The sequence below is a fragment of the Rhincodon typus genome, chromosome 10, assembly GCF_021869965.1.
Source record: "Rhincodon typus isolate 14 chromosome 10, sRhiTyp1.1, whole genome shotgun sequence".
NCBI lineage: Eukaryota > Metazoa > Chordata > Chondrichthyes > Orectolobiformes > Rhincodontidae > Rhincodon > Rhincodon typus.
In genome coordinates, this window is record NC_063341.1 from 55,345,279 (window position 1) to 55,364,494 (window position 19,216).

Below are 19,216 nucleotides of genomic sequence, written 5' to 3' on the forward strand. Positions count from 1 at the left end.
TCTTCCTCTTGACAAGAGATTCAACTTCTTTAGTAAACCACGGTTCTCTCGCTCGACCACTTCCTCCCTGCCTGACAGGTACATACTTCTCAAGGACACGCAGTAACCGTTCCTTGAACAAGCTCCACATTTCAATTGTGCCCAGCCCCTGCAGTTTCCTTCTCCATCCTATGCATCCTAAATCTTGCCTCATCGCCTCATAATTGCCTTTCCCCCAGCTATAACTCTTGCCCTGCGGTATATACCGATCCCTTTCCATCGCTAAAGTAAAAGTAACCGAATTGTGGTCACTATCACCAAAGTGCTCACCTACCTCCAAATCTAACACCTGGCCTGGTTCATTACCCAGTAACAAATCCAATGTGGCCTCGCCTCTTCTTGGCCTATCTACATACTGTGTCAGGAAACCCTCCTGCACACATTGGACAAAAACTGACCCATCTGAAGTACTCGAACTATAGCGTTTCCAGTCAATATTTGGAAAGTTAAAGTCCCCCATAACAACTACCCTGTTACTTTCGCTCCTATCCAGAATCATCTTTACAATCTTTTCCTCTACATCTCTGGAACTTTTCGGAGGCCTATAGAAAACTCCCAACAGGGTGACCTCTCCTTTCCTGGTTCTAACCTCAGCCCATACTACCTCAGTAGACGAGTTGTCATCAAATGTCCTTTCTGCCACCGTAATACTGTCCTTCACTAACAATGCCACACCTCCCCCTCTTTTACCACCTTCCCTGATCTTACTGAAACATCTAAACCCCGGAACCTGCAACAACCATTCCTGTCCCTGCTCTATCCATGTCTCCGAAATGGCCACAACATCGAAGTCCCAGGTACCAACCCATGCTGCAAGTTCACCCACCTTATTCCGGATGCTCCTGGCATTGAAGTAGACACACTTCAAACCACCTTCCTGCCTGCCGGTACACTCCTGCGACCTTGGAAAGGTTATGTGACTTCAGCAAAAACATGACCAATTAATAACCAAATAAATGAAAGAAATATAGTATCCAATGGGTGTCGGGGCAATTTCAATCAATTGGCATTGAAAATTGATTTGCAAGCTCATTAAACCTAGTTTTGGAAACTCATTCCTACAAAGATGTTAATGTGTGACTAGAAATCATGGCTTTAATTTAAGAATGTGATATCAATGGAGTAAGCGTCAGTGATGTGTTTCAGTGGTGCTTCTGTGAGATACTCTTGCTAGCAACATGTGGGCAATCAACCTTATGCTCGAATCACATTTTCATAAGCTACAGTTCCTTTCTGACGAATTTACTCCTGTCTAAAACATCTTGCTTCATTAGGGTGGAAAAAAAATTTGCAGTCCAATTGCAAAAATCCCATAATTCCAGAAAGATTTTAAAAGTGAAAAGGGTCTATCTTACCCTTGCTACAAATATACAGTCAATGCCAACGATGAAAAATTCCAAGATAACAAGGTGTAGAGCTGGATGAACACAGCAGGCCAAGCAGCATCAGCGGAGCAGGAAAGCTGACGTTTCGGGCCGAGACCCTTCTTCAGAAATGGGGGAGGGAAAGGGGATTCTGAAATAAATAGGGAGAGAGGGGGAGGCGGATAGAAGATGGATAGAGGAGAAGATAGGTGGAGAGGAGACAGACAGGTCAAAGAGGCGGGGATGGAGCCAGTAAAGGTGAGTGTAGGTGGGGAGGTAGGGAGGGGATAGGTCAGTCCAGGGAGGACGGACAGGTCAAGGGGGTGGGATGAGGTTAGTAGGTAGGAGATGGGGGTGGGGCTTGAGGTTGGAGGAGGGGATAGGTGGGAGGAAGGACAGGTTAGGGAGGCGGGGATGAGCTGGGCTGGTTTTGGGATGTGGTAGGGGGAGGGGAGATTTTGAAGCTTGTGAAGTCCACATTGATACCATTGGGCTACAGGGTTCCCAAGCGGAATATGAGGTGCTGTTCCTGCAACCTTCGGGTAGCATCGTTGTGCACTGCAGGAGGCCCAGGATGGACATGTCGTCTGTGGAATGGGAGGAGAGTTGAAATGGTTCGTGACTGGGAGGTGCAGTTGTTTAGTGCGAACGAAGCGTAGGTGTTCTGCAAAGCGGTCCCCAAGCTGCTTCTTTCCTCTTTATTGTGCTGTCAAACACCAGGCCCTAAACTCCATCATTAAACACCTTGACTATAATCTGGTGTTAAATGGGGAGGTGACAGCCTAGTGGTATTAGTGATGGACTGTTAATTCAAAAACGCAAGTAATGTTCCGAGGAGAAAGTAGGAACTACAGATGCTGGAGAATCTGAGATAACAAGGTGTAGAACTGGATGAACACAGCAGGCCAAGCAGCATTGAAGAAGGGTCTAGGCCCAAAACGTCAGCCTTCCTGCTCCTCCGATGCTGCTTGGCCTGCTGCGTTCATCCAGCTCTACACCTTGTTATCTCTAATGTTCCGAGGACCTAGGTTCAAATCTCACCACAACAGATGGTGGAATTTGAATTCAATAAAAAATTTCTGGAAGTAAAAGTCCAATGATGACCGTGATTGGCAATTGTTAGAAAAACTCATCTGGCTCATTAATATCCTTTAGAGAAGGAAATTGCTATCCTTACCTGGGTTGGCCTACATGTGACTCCAGACCCACAGCAATGTGGTTGACTCTTAACTGCCCTCTGGGCAATTAGGCATGGGCAATAAATGCTGGCCTAACCAGCAACACCTTCATCTTGTGAATTAATAAAAAATGGGTAAGAAATAAAAAGAAAACTGAGCATGTAGAGAAAGGAATGTGCCTAAAAAAATACTTTATAGAAATAGAGGAATTAGTTTGTTACACATCAGCCTGTGTGGCTGCATTTCTGGACTGAATTTTAACTGTCCTAGCAGAAATTCAGCAAAGCAGATGCATGTGTCTGCCCCATGGCAGCAGACGGCCTTGGCAGTTTTTAATGGTTTGGTGTCATTAGCATGTCACTGCTGATTTCCTGACCAAAATAGGCCGGTGTCTGGTACAGCAGCTGACCAAGCCATTAAAATGGAGACTGTGCTTCATATGTCAGAATATAGCATTCAGCAGATGGTATATATTGCAAATGGAAAATTAAGCCAAGGAAACAGGGATAGAGGCAAAACAGAGGAAACTGGTAAGCTTTTGGCCCAGTTCCATTGGCCTTACATCACCTACCTGTTGCCCAACAAAATCTACTCTATCCCACCTTTTTAAATAATCTCTCTGTTACAGTCTGCAGGCTTTTAACCAGATCATGTCTTCAGTTCAACATTACTTGTCCCTTTGGTGCATAGATTCATAGATTGGATCTTTCCAAAATCTGGCTGTCAATTTTGTGGGGATTTGAAGGGTTGGGGGTGAGGGAGTTGGGGGTTGAGTTCATGGAGAATTTCTCTCTGAATTCTAGAATATTTTGTTGCATAGTTTTACAGTGCTCACCTCAGTTAGAATGCACCAAGCCTCTGTTCTCACTGTCTTGCACTCACCAGCAGTGGAAGTGCTCACCTCTGCTGGGACCTTCCATGTTTCCTGCTACTAGTGCTATCGAAATGCCTGCTTTCCACTAGTTCAAGCATTGCAAGGCAGGAATTACCTTTCACAATTCCAGTGTGGGAAGAATTGCCCCAGAGATGGTTGATAGATGCAAGTTGGGACCTTGCTTTTCCAACAGGGACCTAGAGGTTTTCATGGATCGTGTGGTGGATAAGAGGACAATCACCTTTCCTCAGGACTGCCAGAGGTAGCCATGGCACTGACCCCTGCTCGTCACAGAGAATTGTTGGAAGATTATTGCAAATGCTTCAGTCTTAGATCTGATCCATTGGTTGTGGAATCGTTTAGCTCTGTCCATCACTAGCAGCTAATGGTTCTTGGCATACAAATTGTAATGTTTAGTAGCTTTAACCAGGTTGACACCTTATTTTTAGATATGTCTGGTGCCGCTCCTGGCATGCTGTCTTGAACTTGTCATTGAACTAGGATAGATTACAAGTTGGGTTGTCTCCCTCACATTTATTGTCCCCTCTGCTTCCCAACATGTTGCCCCAGTTGATTTCCCCAGATCAGCAGTGACCCCTGAAAACTCCTTTGACTTCCCTTGAACAGACAGCCTAGACTGGTTGTGGCCAACTCCATTAATGACATGGAACAATTGCACCAAATGATGATGGGTCAGACCCTGACTAGTATCTGTGCAGTTCCCAAACTGGCTTCCTGCTAATCCCCAAAATGGTTGCACTGGACCTGCAGAACTGACTGTCGCCTGCTCCACAAAATGTAATGATATGGAAACCTTAGCAATGATTACCCTAGTGGATTATGTTCAAATCCTTGGACTGATGTTGAACTTGCTGTTGACTTACTATGCCAGTCCTCCAACTGCCTTAACTGCAGACTACCCACACTTAGACTTTGAAATGTGGCCAGTTGGTTGAAGCACATTCAGTGTGTTTGCCATTTTAGCTGCTGATGTATGCTGCAGATGTGACATTGACACAGCACATTGACAAATACCAACATATCTACCACCATTACTGTATAGTGTTTGCAAACATGATAAGTTGCTGGTTTTGTGTCTGTGCTAAAAGGCAAGATCACAGAAGTATTGTGAGCCTGTATGTTCTGAATGATGCAGCAATGTGCAAAAAGGCAAGGCAAGGCATAGAAGCCATGTGCATCCAGCGAGGCACAAAATGAGTGAAACCTAAAAAAGCAAACTAATTTTGCTGAAGTGCACCCTGTTCCAATTCATGAGATGGGTACCTGTCCCTGTGCACAAAGTGGTCTGGCAGCAGGATTCCAATGAAAGGATTCAATGAATTCCAAAGTTCAGTAATGAAGCACTGAACTATGTTATAACTAAGAGATAATAGGAACTGCAGATGCTGGAGAATCTGAGATAACAAGTGTAGAGCTGACTGACCAATCTCCTCCCTAACTCCCCACCTACACTCACCTTTACTGGCTCCATCCCCGCCTCTTTGACCTGTCTGTCTCCTCTCCACCTATCTTCTCCTCTATCCATCTTCTATCCGCCTCCCCCTCTCTCCCTATTTATTTCAGAATCCCCTTTCCCTCCCCCATTTCTAAGGAAGGGTCTAGGCCCAAAACGTCAGCCTTCCTGCTCCTCTGATGCTGCTTGGCCTGCTGTGTTCATCCAGCTCTACACCTTGTTATCTATGTTATAAGTAAGTTGAATTGTGCTATGATGATAAGGTGAGGCTGGTATTTGGATAATGTCAACCTCCATGGACAAAGGGCACAGGCACTTGCTGCTCATGGAGCATGCCCTGAGATATTGGGGAACATTAGCCAAGATGAATGCCCAGGGAAGATACTAGCGAGTTACAGCCTCCTGGTAATTGTTCTGACTTTCATGTCAGTAATTGTCACTTTTCAGTTTCTCTTCACTGCCTGGGGAAATAGCAACCTGCTTGTAAATGAGGTGAGATTAGAAAATAATGAGATGTTAATGCATGAAGATAGTTCCCTTGGCGCTCACTACCGAGATTCTCATCTAGCTGTTGAAACCTTTTGCACAAAATCGGACTTTATTTTCACAACATTGAGAGTCTCATTTTTCCATTCTTGTAGCATTTTCCCAACTGTATTGCCATTGCCAATTTTGTTTAAGAACTGGAAAATTTCAGCTTCATGATCTCCTACAATCAGGAGATTCACTTTACCATAAATAACTTACTCTAAGGTAGGAGGGCTCTTCTAGTGCAATGGTAGAGTCCCTGTCTTTGAGCCTGGATTCATGTGTAATGACACTTCTGAACAGGTTAATTAGAAAATATTAAAAACTCTCGTGTGGCATGAGTTGTAACAGTTAATGACCTTGTTGTGTCTTAGATACTGTAATCAGATGACCTTCAACGTAAATACCCAATCTTCTGAAGGTGGACCTAAAGCTAATATCTGAACAGACAGCTTGTGGATTGTAATCAATTTCAAATTGTTTCATTACCGAGATTAAAGCTTAGAATTTAAGAAGGGGTGACTTTTTTTGTCAAAGTCTTACCAGACCAAGGCGACCTAATAAATTTTTGAAACTTGTTGGATTTAACCTTATGAAGAAAGACCTTATAGTATCTATGTTTCTGTAGACTGGGTTCAAATAAATGAAGCCATTCCAACACAGTAGGTTTGAATGCCCCTTGAATGACTTAATAAATCCCACAAACCCAAATCAACTGAGAAATACAATCTTGAACAAAGGCTTTGTTTGGATCTAATCTGCATTCCCAGAAACCGGTGCTTTTTTTAGACTTCATCCTTGGTGGTCTGAATTTAAGTTAGTAGCAACACCTTAGTATAAATCAGTTTGAAATTGCTCCTTGGCCAAATAGTCAAGCATATCAGAATGCAACAACGGCTATGGCAGCATTTTTTCATCCTAACTTTGCGACTGTAATATCTGCTTTTGATCTGCTCCCATAGCTTGATAATTTTTATGATTATATCATTTGAAATCCTATATAAATACACACAGACCTTAACATTGATCCATTGTCATCAATATCAATTTATATATAGCTTTATTTTAAGTCTGTAATAACGGTTGCTAACTGGAGAGATAACTTAATGGCAAAGAATGGCAAATACATCATTGAGGGAGTCTTGTTAATAAAAGAAATATTGCTCAGTTTTTATTAAATGGAAACATATTAATTTTATCACTCAACCCTGGCTCCAAATGGATGGGTTTGGCTCAGGGTGAGAGGTTAAAGTAGTAATAAGCTCATGCATAATCCTAATTCACCACCTCATTTCTGGGCTTCCTGGGGGTAGTGTGAAAGTGTAAAGCCACCAGAGTCCCAGGAGCTAGGTAAGTAAAGTTTCTGATGTAACCTGCTCCGGGTTAACCCTGGATAAGGGTGTGTCCTAGGCAGTGGAGAATATGACTTCCCAAATGAGGCAAGAACAAGAAGTATAATGGCCAATGGGAAACAAAACAGCAGGCTAATATCTGTGGCGGTGGATTCAATTGCGTGAAAAAGTATGAAAAAAATGAAAAGAAAGGAGAACTCAGGGGAGGTTATTAAATTTTCCAGAACACAAAATAGGACAGAGAGTTTGGAAAGGGTTAGGAATTAAACTTCAAGCACTCTGGATAAAGGGATGACAATGAGAAGAGGGACAGTTAATACAGGACTGAAGGTGTCGTATCTGAATGCACGCATATACAAAATAAGGTAAATGAGCTTGTGGCGCAGATTGAAATTGGCAGCTATGATGTGGTGGGCCACATGGAGACGTGGCTGCAAGCAAGTCAGGACTGGGAGCTAAATATCCAAGGATATACATCTTGTCGACAAAACAGGCAGGTGGGCAGAAGGGGTGGGGTTGCCTGATTGGTAAGAAATGAAATTAAATCGATAGCAAGAAACGACATAGCGTCAGATGATGTAGAATCTGTGTGGGTAGAGTTGAGGAACCGCAAAGGTGAAAAAACCATAGTGAAAGTTATGTACAGGCCTCCAAACAGTAGTCAGGATTTGGGGCACAGGATACACCAGGAGATTGAAAAGGCACATAAAAAAGGCAAGGTTACGGTGATCATGAGGGATTTCAATATGCAGCTGGGCTGGGAAAATCAGGTTGGTAGTGGATTGCAAGAAAAGGAATTAGTGGAATGTCTACAAGATGACTTTTTGGAGAAGCTTGTGGTGGAGCCCACTAGGTAACAGGCAATTCTGGATTTAGTGTTGTGCAATGAGGCAGACTTAATAAGAGTGACTTAATAAGGGTGAAGGAACCCTTAGGAGGCAGTGACCATAATATGATAGAATTTACTCTGCCATTGGAGAGGGAGAAAGTGGAATCAGATGTAATGGTATTACAGTTGAATAAAGGCAACTACAGAGGCATGAGGGAGGAGCTGACCAGAATTGACTGGGAGAGGAACCTAGCAGGAAAGACAGTGGAACAGCAATGGCAGGAGTTTCTCTGGAGTAATTTGGAGGACACAGCAAAAATTCATCCCTTGGAAAAAGAAGCATACTAAAGGGAAGATGAGGCAACCATGGCTGACAAGGAATGTCATGGATAGCATAAAAGCAAAAGAGAAAGCATATAATGTGATGAAGGGTAGTGAGAAGCCAGGGGATTGGGAAGCTTACAAAGACAAACAGAGGGCAACAAAGAAAGAAATAAGGAGGGAGAAGATTAAATGGGAGGGTAAGCTAGCCAGTAATATAAAAGAAAACTGCGAGAGTTTCTTTAGACATATAAAAGGCAAAAGAGAGGCAAAAGTGGACACTGGGCTGCTGGATAATGATGCTGCAGAAGTTGGAGAAGTAGTAACGGGGAACAAAGAAATGGCAGAGGAACTGAATAAGTACTTTTGCATCAGTCTTCATGGTGGAAGACACAAGTAAAATCCCAAAAATTCAGGAGAATCAGTGGGGTGGTGGGGGTGGGGGGGTGCAGTGTTGGTGGTGTGGCAGAAATAAGTACAGTGGCCATCACTAAGGCAAAGGTGCTACAAAAACTAAAAGGTCTGAAGGTGGATAAATGACCAGGACCAGATGGACTACACCCTAGAAGTCTGAAGGAAATAGCTGAAGGGATAGTGAAGGCGTTAGTGGCGATCTTTCAGGAATCACCAGGGTCAGGAAGGATCCCAGAGGACTGGAAAATTGCTAATGTGACACCCCTGTTTAAGAAGGGAGTAAGGCAAAAAACGGAAAATTGCAGGCCAATTAGCCTAACCTCGGTCACAGGTAAGATTTTAGAGTCCATTATGAAGGATGAGATATCTGAATACTTGGAAGTGCATGGTAAAATGGGGTAAAGTCAGCATGGTTTCATCAAGGGGAGGTCATGCCTGACAAATCTGTTAGAATTCTTTAAGGAAGTAACAAGCAGGTTAGACCAAGGAGACCCAACAGATGTTATCTTTCTGGATTTCCAGAAGTCCTTTGACAAGGTGCTGCACAGGAGGCTGCTGAGTAAGATAAGGGCCCAAAGTGTTAGAGGCAAGGTACTAGCATGGATAGAAGGTTGGCTGTCTGGCAGAGGGTGGGGGGTAAAAGGGTCCATCTCAGGATGGCAGCTGGTGACAAGTGGTGTTCCACAAGGATTAGTGTTGGGGCCACAACCTTTCACTTTATATATTAATGATCTAGATGAAGGAACTGAGGGCATTCTGGTTAAGTTTGCAGATGATACAAAGATAGGTAGAGGGACTGGTAGTATTGAGAAGGCGAGGAGGCTGCAGAAGGATTTGGACAGGTTAGGAGAATGGGCAAAGTGGCAGATGGAATACAAAATGGGAAAGTGTGTGGTCATGCACTTTGATAGGAAGAATAGAGGCATAGACTATTTTATAAATGGGGAGAAAATTCAGAAATCTGAAATGCAAAGGCACTTGGGAGTCCTAGTCCAGAACTCTCTTAAGGTAAACTTGCAGGTTGAGTTGGTAGTTAGGAAGGCAAGTACAATTTTGGCATTTCTTTCAAGAAGACTAGGATATAAAAGCAAGGATGTACTTCTGAGGCTTCATGAAGCTCTAGTCAGACCACATTTAGAGTTTGTGGGCAATTTTGGTCCCAATACCTCAGGAAGGATGTACTGGCCTGGAGTAGATCGAGAGGAGGTTCACGAGAATGATTCCAGGAATGAAAGGCTTAACATATGAGGATCATTTGAGGACTCTGGGTCTATATTCGATGGAGTTTAGAAGGATAAGGGGGTTCTAATTGAAACTTTCAGAATAATGAATGGCCTGGACAGAGTGGACATTGACAAGATGTTTCCATTGGCATGAGAGATTAGGACCTGAGGGTACAGCCTTAGAGTAAAGGGAAGACCCTTTAGAATGGAGATGAGGTGAAAGGAAACCAGGCCATTGAGTATATTTAAGACAGAGAAAGATAGGTTCTTGATTGTCAAAGGGATCAAAGGTTATGAGAAGAAAACAGGAGAATGGGGTTGAGAAACCTATTAGCCATGAGTGAATGGTGGAGCAGACTCAATGGGGCAAATGGCATAATTTCTGCTCCCATGTCTTATGGTCTAACAATATCGGGAAGTTGAATGCTTTTACAGTTTACAGCACAGCTTGTGGGACAGGAGAGACTTCATGAGTCCCTCAGGCATACCTTCTTCCTTTTGGACAGAACCCATCACCTCATACCAGAGCCTCCTCCCCTATATAAGGACCGTACCCCTCAGGGTCAGTATCAGGCTACACAACCTTGAGCTGCAGGGACACAACTGACTGAATGCCAAACCCGTCAAAGAAAGTTACATGCTCTGGAATTAAAACCCCACAACACATAGGGACTTCTGGGTTATTGATCTGTTCTCTTTGCTAATTGTTCTTATTAATCTCAGAGTGAAAGTAGTTGGGATAGGAAACAGGGTGGAAAAAATGTGACAGCTGTGCCTGTAATGTAAAAGTGCTTTTCAGCATCACGAGGAGGATTATAGCCAAACGGGGATAGGATTCCATGTTTAAATGCCTGAAAATTAAATTTGCAATTACCTATCTTTGTAAAGAGAGATGAAGGTAGGGACTGCTTTGATGATTAATCTTAAGACAGGGTGGAAATTTCTCAGAGATTGAGTTGATGTTTATGGAGGAGGGATAACAGTAGATCAGAGATGAATTAGTTACTCTTGGTGTGAATGAGTAAGAGATGGCACAGTGGCTCAAGATTCTCAGTTGAAATGGAAGGGAAGTTGGATAATGATAGAAAAGGGCAATGGCACAAGTCTGTAGCTGAGAGCCTGGTAGCCCTGTGGAGGGGGCTAATGGCTGAGATATTGCTCAATGTCGTGGGAGCTTCGGGAGGCATTAGGGACAAGTATTGCTCAGTAAGGAGGGGTAGTGCGGTCACAGGGATGGCAGAAATTTGGGGGGATGCCAAAGCAGAAAAGATGCAGAGAGGGTCTGATTGGTTCACTTGATGCACTTGTAACAACTGCTGGTCAAGCATTTACTTAACTAAAAAACACTGCTCTGAACAGTTCAATGTTTGGAGACCACGTGAAATCCAGGATAGCTCACATCGAGTGCTTACAGCGGCACTTCAAAGGGATAAATTGTTAAATGGAGCTGTTTTCAGATTCAGAGGAATGTTTGTGACCACACAGCAGTATCGAGGTTTTTTAACAAGATGAAAAGAATCCCCACAGAGTTAAATAATTATCCCCTTAACGCTATCAATTATGCAGACTATTTAAGTGTCATAAATATAGGCTGCTCAACAGTGACACTCATTGGTTAGAGTCAGAAATTGCATGCAGACATCATGAATAGAACAAACCTATGCTGGAAATCCAAAATAAAAACAGAAGGGTCTAGACCCGAAACGTCAGCCTTCCTGCTCCTCTGATGCTGCTTGGCCTGCACCTTATTACCTCATATGTCTGAAATACGGGTCTGGCATTGGCAGCATGTATGAAGACAGAAATAGAGCTTTATTTATTCATGCGATGTTAGCATCATGCATTAGACCAACATTTACTGGCCATCCCTAATTGAACAGAAGCAATTAAGAGTCAAACACGTTCGGATGAGTCTGGAATCACATGCAGACCAGACAAGGAAATACAGGTTTCCTTCCTTAGTGACCAATAGGTTTTTTTTTACAAAATCGACCGGGGTTACATGGTTACCATTAGGCTAACTTTTTATTCCAGATTTTCATTGAATTTAAATTTTGACACGTGGCAAGTTGGAATTTGAAACAAAAACAGAAATTGCTGGAGAAAGTGCCAACATCCTCTCTCTGGTACCTTAACCTCACTCTATCTTTGCTCCCAAGAAGGTTCGTGCCTTACCACTTACACTAATACCTTCAAAGTCTATCATACTCGCTATCACAGACCCCAAACTCTGGCAGCACTAAGCCCCATGCCTCCCCCATTGTCTACTTGTTTGGGGCACCACCTCACTTGCTGCACTAAAAGTAACAACTGTGCTGCCCACTTTCATCTCCCTTCGAACTTACCTGCATCATTTCAGGAGGAAAACAGCCCACAGTCAGGCAGAAAGTGTTAAGATTGGTGATGGGCTGCCAGAAACTCGGTTCTTCATTGCTTATGAGGAGAGGATCCTCATTCTCCGCACTCCGAGCAGCTGACTGACTGTGTCCAAGCCCCTCAGGTGGTAATGGAGGCTGCACTAGACTTTCTGTGCCTGGACCAGTTGACCAAAGGTTTGCTCCCTTGACTTGACTGAGGACTGCTGATAACCATGCCAAGGTTCCTGGCTTTGTGTCTGTGCTAAACGGCACAGCAATACAACAGTACTGTGAACCTGGTGTCTCTGGTTGAGCAGCAAGGTGCATAAAGATAAGGCAAGGCAGGGATGCTGTGTAAATCAACTAGGCTCAAAGTCAGTGAGCATTAAAAAAGAAAGCAAACAAACTGGCCAGAGATGCAGCCTGGTCAGTCCATGAGCTTTGTGTGTGTGTGTCTCTGAGCACAAATTACACTGATTGCTGCACCTCAGGGCAACTATGAAGTTCAGAATTGTCTTGCAAATGGAACAAAGGTGCTAGGAGGGTTCTTAGAGACTGGTACATGCTAGATGTCAATTTGCATGGGTGTGGTGTAATATGTGGCCAGAGCCCTTGCTGAGTGTTCTGGGATATTGGTACCTGGTATCCACCATGGAGGTCCTTTGGAACAAACAGTGAACTGAAGTCACCGAGTACCCACTCTCACTTCCATGTTAAGAATTCTTAGCATCCAGTTTACTTGCAGTGGGAGATGTGGGAGTGGTGGTGAGCTGGTTGTGGTAGAAGGCTGCATTTTAATGAGGTGGATCTGCAGTTAATAAAGTCATTAACAAGCAATAATCCCAATTAATGGTCAACTCGCTGCTGCCTAGTGAGAATCTTAATTAGAAGATGCAGCAAGTTGGTCCCAACTTTGAGATGGACCTTGCTGAACTTTTTGCAAGATTCCGCCACATTTCTCACCGTAGCCCAGGTTGTCCGTGCCCCAGCAAGATTCTGCTGATCGATTACTTAACTAACTGGTGGCTGACTTGAAATAAATGACACCTTGTTTAAAACAAGAGCCTCTTTGTGTTAGACTACCTAATGGTCTTCCTCTACCATTTTGGACCCTGTAAGCCAAGTCAGAAAATAGGTTAGTTGCAGCAACCTAAGCAAACACATTGTGGTGTTGGTTATCATTGCATGCACATACGGTATGGTATTTGCAAAAGTTGTGTGAAGATTCGATGTGGTAGCCTCATTATGACAATGTCAAATTAACCTGATGAATTTACAGACAGCTGTATATATAGGCAGCTGGATTACAGGGAATATGTGAGCAGTGGTCTTACAGATACATCAACAATTAAACATGCTTTAGTCCCTGGCTTACCCATTTAATTACATCTAGAGGTCCACCGTTTCCATTTTTACTGTTTCCACCTAAAATAAGGGATGGGGTTTACCTTAAAATTTAACAAATGGACCAATTGACATTGTAAGCATCCCAAAACTACTTACATGTTAATTGGGGCCCTACCACTACCTGGCCATAAACTACAGGCAGTACAGGTCAGAGGCAGCCATTACAATGTTACTGAAATGTATCCTTGGCTGCAGTCAGAGAAAGCTAGAAGCAGGTCTAGCACTCAATTTTTCTGTTGTCTCTTGAGATTAGAGCATCCACTCATCATTCATAATGATTAGTTGATAGTTTTCCTTGTGTAACATATTTTATTAGTTTCACAGTTCATATGCTTTTCTGGTGTCATAGAATAAGTGTGTCACAGACCTGTTATGCTTGTGTTCTGTGCAAAACCATTAGAAGACCACAACACTTAGGGTCCTAAGAAACATCTGTTTTAGAAGGTACAACTTGCAATATTTACAGGGTAATTTTAATGGCTGATTTACAGATTTAATGACTGCTAATACATTTGTTTTACTTCTATACAAGATCAATGGGTTTTATCAAGGCTTGAATTCTAGTATTCCCCACTCCCATTACAAACTGGCTGGTCACTAATAGACACTAAGATCATTTTCTGTGATTTTCAGTGTGATAAATGGCTTACCTGATGCCAACTAATATGAAATTGCCAAAATTTGTATATGCCCTCAAATCCACCACTATTCCATTGCTACGTAAGTGCAATGTGGATGATTTATGCCTTTATGCCGTTACAGTTTCAGAAAGTAACTTGTACACGACAGCACAAGGATCACTAAGGAACAAATTATCTTTCCAATATATATCCACAACCACAAACTAAAATCACTTATATGTTGCCAAGTCACTAAGTTTTTAATATTTTTTCTCTTTGTGCAAGGCATGCCAGGAATCACTAAAGATGTAGTAACTACAAACTAATATGAATAATATGAATATAAACTGTTATGAATAGTGGGGACAGTTTATGTGGTGAATCACAACTCAGGGAAGAGTAATGATGACATATTTTAAAAAAAAGAATTCGAGAAGAGTGAGAGACAAGGTTAAAAGACTGCGAAGGAACCGGCGTCACTTTAAAGATTTGAAGAAACATTTCACACCTTATGGCAGATCTCACAGAAGAATACTAAAACATGTGATATCAAAAACTTTTAGTATTAAATTGAGTCATAGCTATTGTGGAGGTAACCATAGAAATTGTAACAGCTGTCATATACAGCATTAGTTACTCTGTGGTGAATTTACACTGGACCATAGAGTCATACAATGATGGAGTACAGGAAGAGGCTATTCTGTCCATTGTCCTTGTGACGTCTCTTGAGTGGAACCATCCAATTTCTGGTACTCATCTGTCTTCCCCCAATAAGGGAAGTGGTAGTGCAGTAGTAACGCAACTGGATTAATAGCCCAGAGGCCCAGGGTAATACTTTGGGCATCTAGGTTCAAATCCCAGTAAAGAAATTGGTAGAATTTAAAATCAATTCATAGATCCTGAATTGAAAGCTAGCCTCAGTAATGCTGATAACAAAACCATTGTTGGTTTTTGTAAAAATCCATCTAGTTCACTGTCCTTAATAAAAACCGAAAGAACTGCAGATGCTGTAAATCAGGAACAAAAACCAAGTTGCTGGAAAAGCTCAGCAGGTCTGGCAGCATCTGTGAAGGAAAAAGCAGAGTTAACGTTTTCGGTCTGGTGAGAAAGGAAGGGTCACCAGATGCGAAACATTAGCTCTGTTTTTTCCTTCACAGATGCTGCCAGACCTGCTGGGCTTTCCCAGCAACTTTGTTTTAGTTCACTGTCCTTACTTGGTCTGACCTATGTGTGACTGTAGACCCAGATCAATGTATCTGACTCTTAACTGCTCCTGGAATGAGGCAAACTGCTGAGATTGAGGGCAATTAGATATCATATCGCATGAAAATAATTTCAAAAGATATCTTCCAACATCAGCTGTGGAAATAGTAGAAAACGGTTGTACTTGAATTTTCTAGAGCTACTGAAAAACACAGGAATGGAAAAACACAGTGGGAATATCACACCCTCTGTTTTTATAGATGTTTGACAGTGAAAATGTGATGAAAATGAGCCATTTCACTTTATATTATACATTATTATTGGCTCCTGTCCTAGTTTAATTCAATGTATTATGAAGGTCTGTGGGGTGTCGGCTTGAGTGGAATAGGAGGTGAGCAGCCAGAAAATTTGGAGGAAAGATGGTGGGACAGAAGCGTTGGAATGGAGTGCCTGTTGTATTCTACCCGTGACCTTTATGTGGAAGACTAACCTCATCCACAGACAAGTTAAAAATGGGATCCTCTATAATGTGGGGAGACTGCTACTGAACAGTAGCTGGCATGGGTGAAAGAGGGAGCCTCCCAATTGGGCACACAATGGCACATGCAGAAATTGCCCAGTGACAATGGGTATGCACACAGCAGTATCTCCCACCATTACCAGCTACCACTACCACCTCCCCACCCCACCCTCAGTTGCCTTTCCCCCCCTCACCTCACCTCACTAGGGCTTGCATTATGGGCACGTGTGTACCCAAAACCCACTTACTGCACAACGAGGCCAGCTTCCACTACAATGTTTTTCATATTGGTGTGTTCCAAGTAGTGGTCACCATTCATGCAGATGCTGCTGAGACTGAAGTTCTGTCACTAGCTGGTTTGGCTGTCAGCTCTCAGAAGCAGGAATGGGAGGTCCTGACTGCCACAGCAAGATGGGGAAAAATCTGATTGCAGCTCCCCTAACCTGTCAAGCCCTTGGCTTTATGGGATGACACCACCCAGCAAAATCCAGGCCAAGCTGAACAATTCATTTATCGATGTAGTTAATTCACAGACATTTGAATTTAACTGATATTCAAGCTATGTTTTAATACTGATTATCAGTTTTGGAAGGGTTTACCAATCTGCTTCTTAATAAATTGAGAGTGAAGCCCTATCCCTGGGTGGAAAATTGGCAGAAAGGCACAGGTCTAATTTGAGGGACCAACCTTCCGTGACCAAATATCACCAGAAAGATGTCTGTATATTGATTTGAGTAGTGTAGAAGTATCCTAGGCTGCTGCCTGAAACATGAGCAAAGACCATCAATCATCCTAGTAAGGCATATTGGCAGAATCGATTCAATGGGCCAAATGACCTGCTTCTGCTCCTATGCCTTATGGTCTTCAACGCATCTTTTAGAACCCATCTCGAAAATGGGTCTGTCCTAATGAAACAGGCATCAGGCCTCACTTGATCTCCATGTGACCTAACCAAAAATGAGTATATTTCATAAATATTGCCATGCTATGAAGTGGGAAGGAAGTCCAGATATATCCTTACAGATTACTTACGGCATTTCCTTTGCTTTCTTCCTCTTCTCCACCTGGACCTTGGACTAATGTTGCTGAAGTGCACCACAGGGGTGACTGTACTCTGCTGACGCCCCAAGGCCACTTAAATAGGAGGCTGAGGAATGAGTTTCAATAGTTGTCGGGGTAGTTTCTCCTGCGGCTTAGTGTGTTGCAAATTCAGTTTGTATCAAAAATCCATGAAGACAGCCGATCAAATTATCCCTCATTTAGCCGTGATTTGGAATCTTTGGAAAAAGAATACGTTGGCAGAAATTTCTAAATGTGGGAGCTAGTTAATGTAGATAAATCTGATTTTTGATGATAATTGTCATTTATAAGATTCATAATATTTGTTTAGCAGGGATTTGAACTATATTATATTGTTTTCGTTATGATCACGGGAGGAAGGGTAGGTTAGATATCCTCTCTTCTGGTTGAGAACAGTTTTTGTTTGCAGATTTTCAGTGCATGTTTAATTGTTTTCTGCTTTAACTGTGAAAAAATCCACACCAGTAAGTCTTGTAAATTGCTAAAAGAAGAGGAAGTATTATTTGTTGTACTCAATGCTTGATCTAATTAAGAATAACAAAAACACGCTGACTTACATACTTAGAGTTCATATACACATATATGTAAGTTGCAAAGTGGAACACAGGCAAAGTGATGTTTTAAAAGTTTATTAAAGATAATGCTATATGGATCTTGTAGAGTTGGATAGTTTCAGACTGGGCTTGGTGATCTCTGGATATAGCATTGAGATGATCTAAAGGTGTTAATGGATGATTTATCTTGTCTTCTTAAGAAATGGGCTGCTGAATTGTTTTTATTACACCACCTGCAGCATGTAGATGGTCAAACAACAGGTAGAGTTTGTGTTTATAGGAGAGAGAGAGAGAGAGAGAGGGAGAGAGAGCATCAACTCAGGGGTCCTGAATCCTCAGCATCTCTCCTTCTTCTGTTCTGTAACATGGAGAAAGGCAGTTCCTTAAGCACAAAATAAAAGATTACTTGGCTTGTTACATGATCCCACATTGTCAACTGGCCAGTTAGCCATATATGGTTATTGCAGTTTTATTATAGGTCAATGATTTAGACATGATTGGATTATAGCTGGTCAGGTTCTTTTGTCAACCAGAATTGCTCGCCATGTACGTATAGGTTGTCTGGATGTTTTATGGATCATTTATACTGATCTAAGTGTCATTTTCTGACACAGTTTTAATGGATTTGGAATTTGTATGGTACAGTGCTGCAAATGTTCGATAATTTTAGCAACTGCCGTCTTTTAAAAAGTAAGCTGCAGTTCTGTCCTTTTAAAACTCAGCCAACGGTTTTTTAACACAACAAATAGATAAAAATCATTTTCAATATAAAGCATGGCTTCATAACATGTCTATACAAGGGGTTAGTAATCTTAACCACTACTTTATAAATTTGTTTTGCTGCTGTTACTTTATCTGCTACTGTTTAATAGACCTTTTAGTTGTTAAAGCCAAAATAAGGTTAAGCATGAGTGTTACTGTGCTGTTCAGCATGGAAAATGATTCTGTGTAGACAGCTATTCTAACCATTGCTGAAGAAAATTTGGTATAGAAACTTCCAAATTCCCTACAAAGTTGCGAGAAAAATATTGTCTTTTTTAGCAGGGAAGGATTTTGGAAGCATCTGACTCTTTATAGCTGCTGAATTTGAACAGAGAGAGGTTGGTGATTTTCCTTCCAAACCCCTCCATCATGATATCACTGTAAAGGCAGGACTAGTGCAAATGTACTCACTGCTAGAAATCTGCTTAATTCCAACTCATGGAGAGCCATGTACTTATATGCCCATTCAATGCAGGCAACAATGATAGTATGAGACAACAAGGTGCAGGGCTGGATGAACACAGCAGGCCAAGCAGCATCATAGGAGCAGAGAGGCTGACGTTTCGGGCCTAGACCCTTCATCAGAAAAGGGGGAGGGGAAGGGGGTTTTGAAATAAATAGGGAGAGAGTGGGAGGCGGATAGAAGAGGGATAGAGGAGAGGATAGGTGGAGAGGAAACAAACAGGTCGAAGAGGCGGGGATGGGGCCAGGAAAGGTGAGTGTAGGTAGGGAGTTAGGAAGGGGATAGGTCAGTCCAGGGAGGACGGACAGGTCAAGGGGGCGGGATGAGGTTGGTCGGTAGGAGATGGAGGTGCGGCTTGAGGTGGGAGGAGGGGATAGGTGGGAGGAAGAACAGGTTAGGGAGGCAGGGACGAGTTGGACTGGTTTTGGGATGCGGTGGGGGGAGGGGAGATTTTGAAACTTGTGAAATCCACATTGATACCATTGGGCTGCAGGGTTCCCAAGCGGAATATGAGTTGCTGTTCCTGCAACCTTCGGGTGGCATCGTTGTGGCACTGCAGGAGGCCCAGGATGGACATGTCGTCTGAGGAATGGGAGGGGGAGTTGAAATGGTTCGCGACTGGGAGGTGCAGTTGTTTGTTGCGAACCGAGCGTA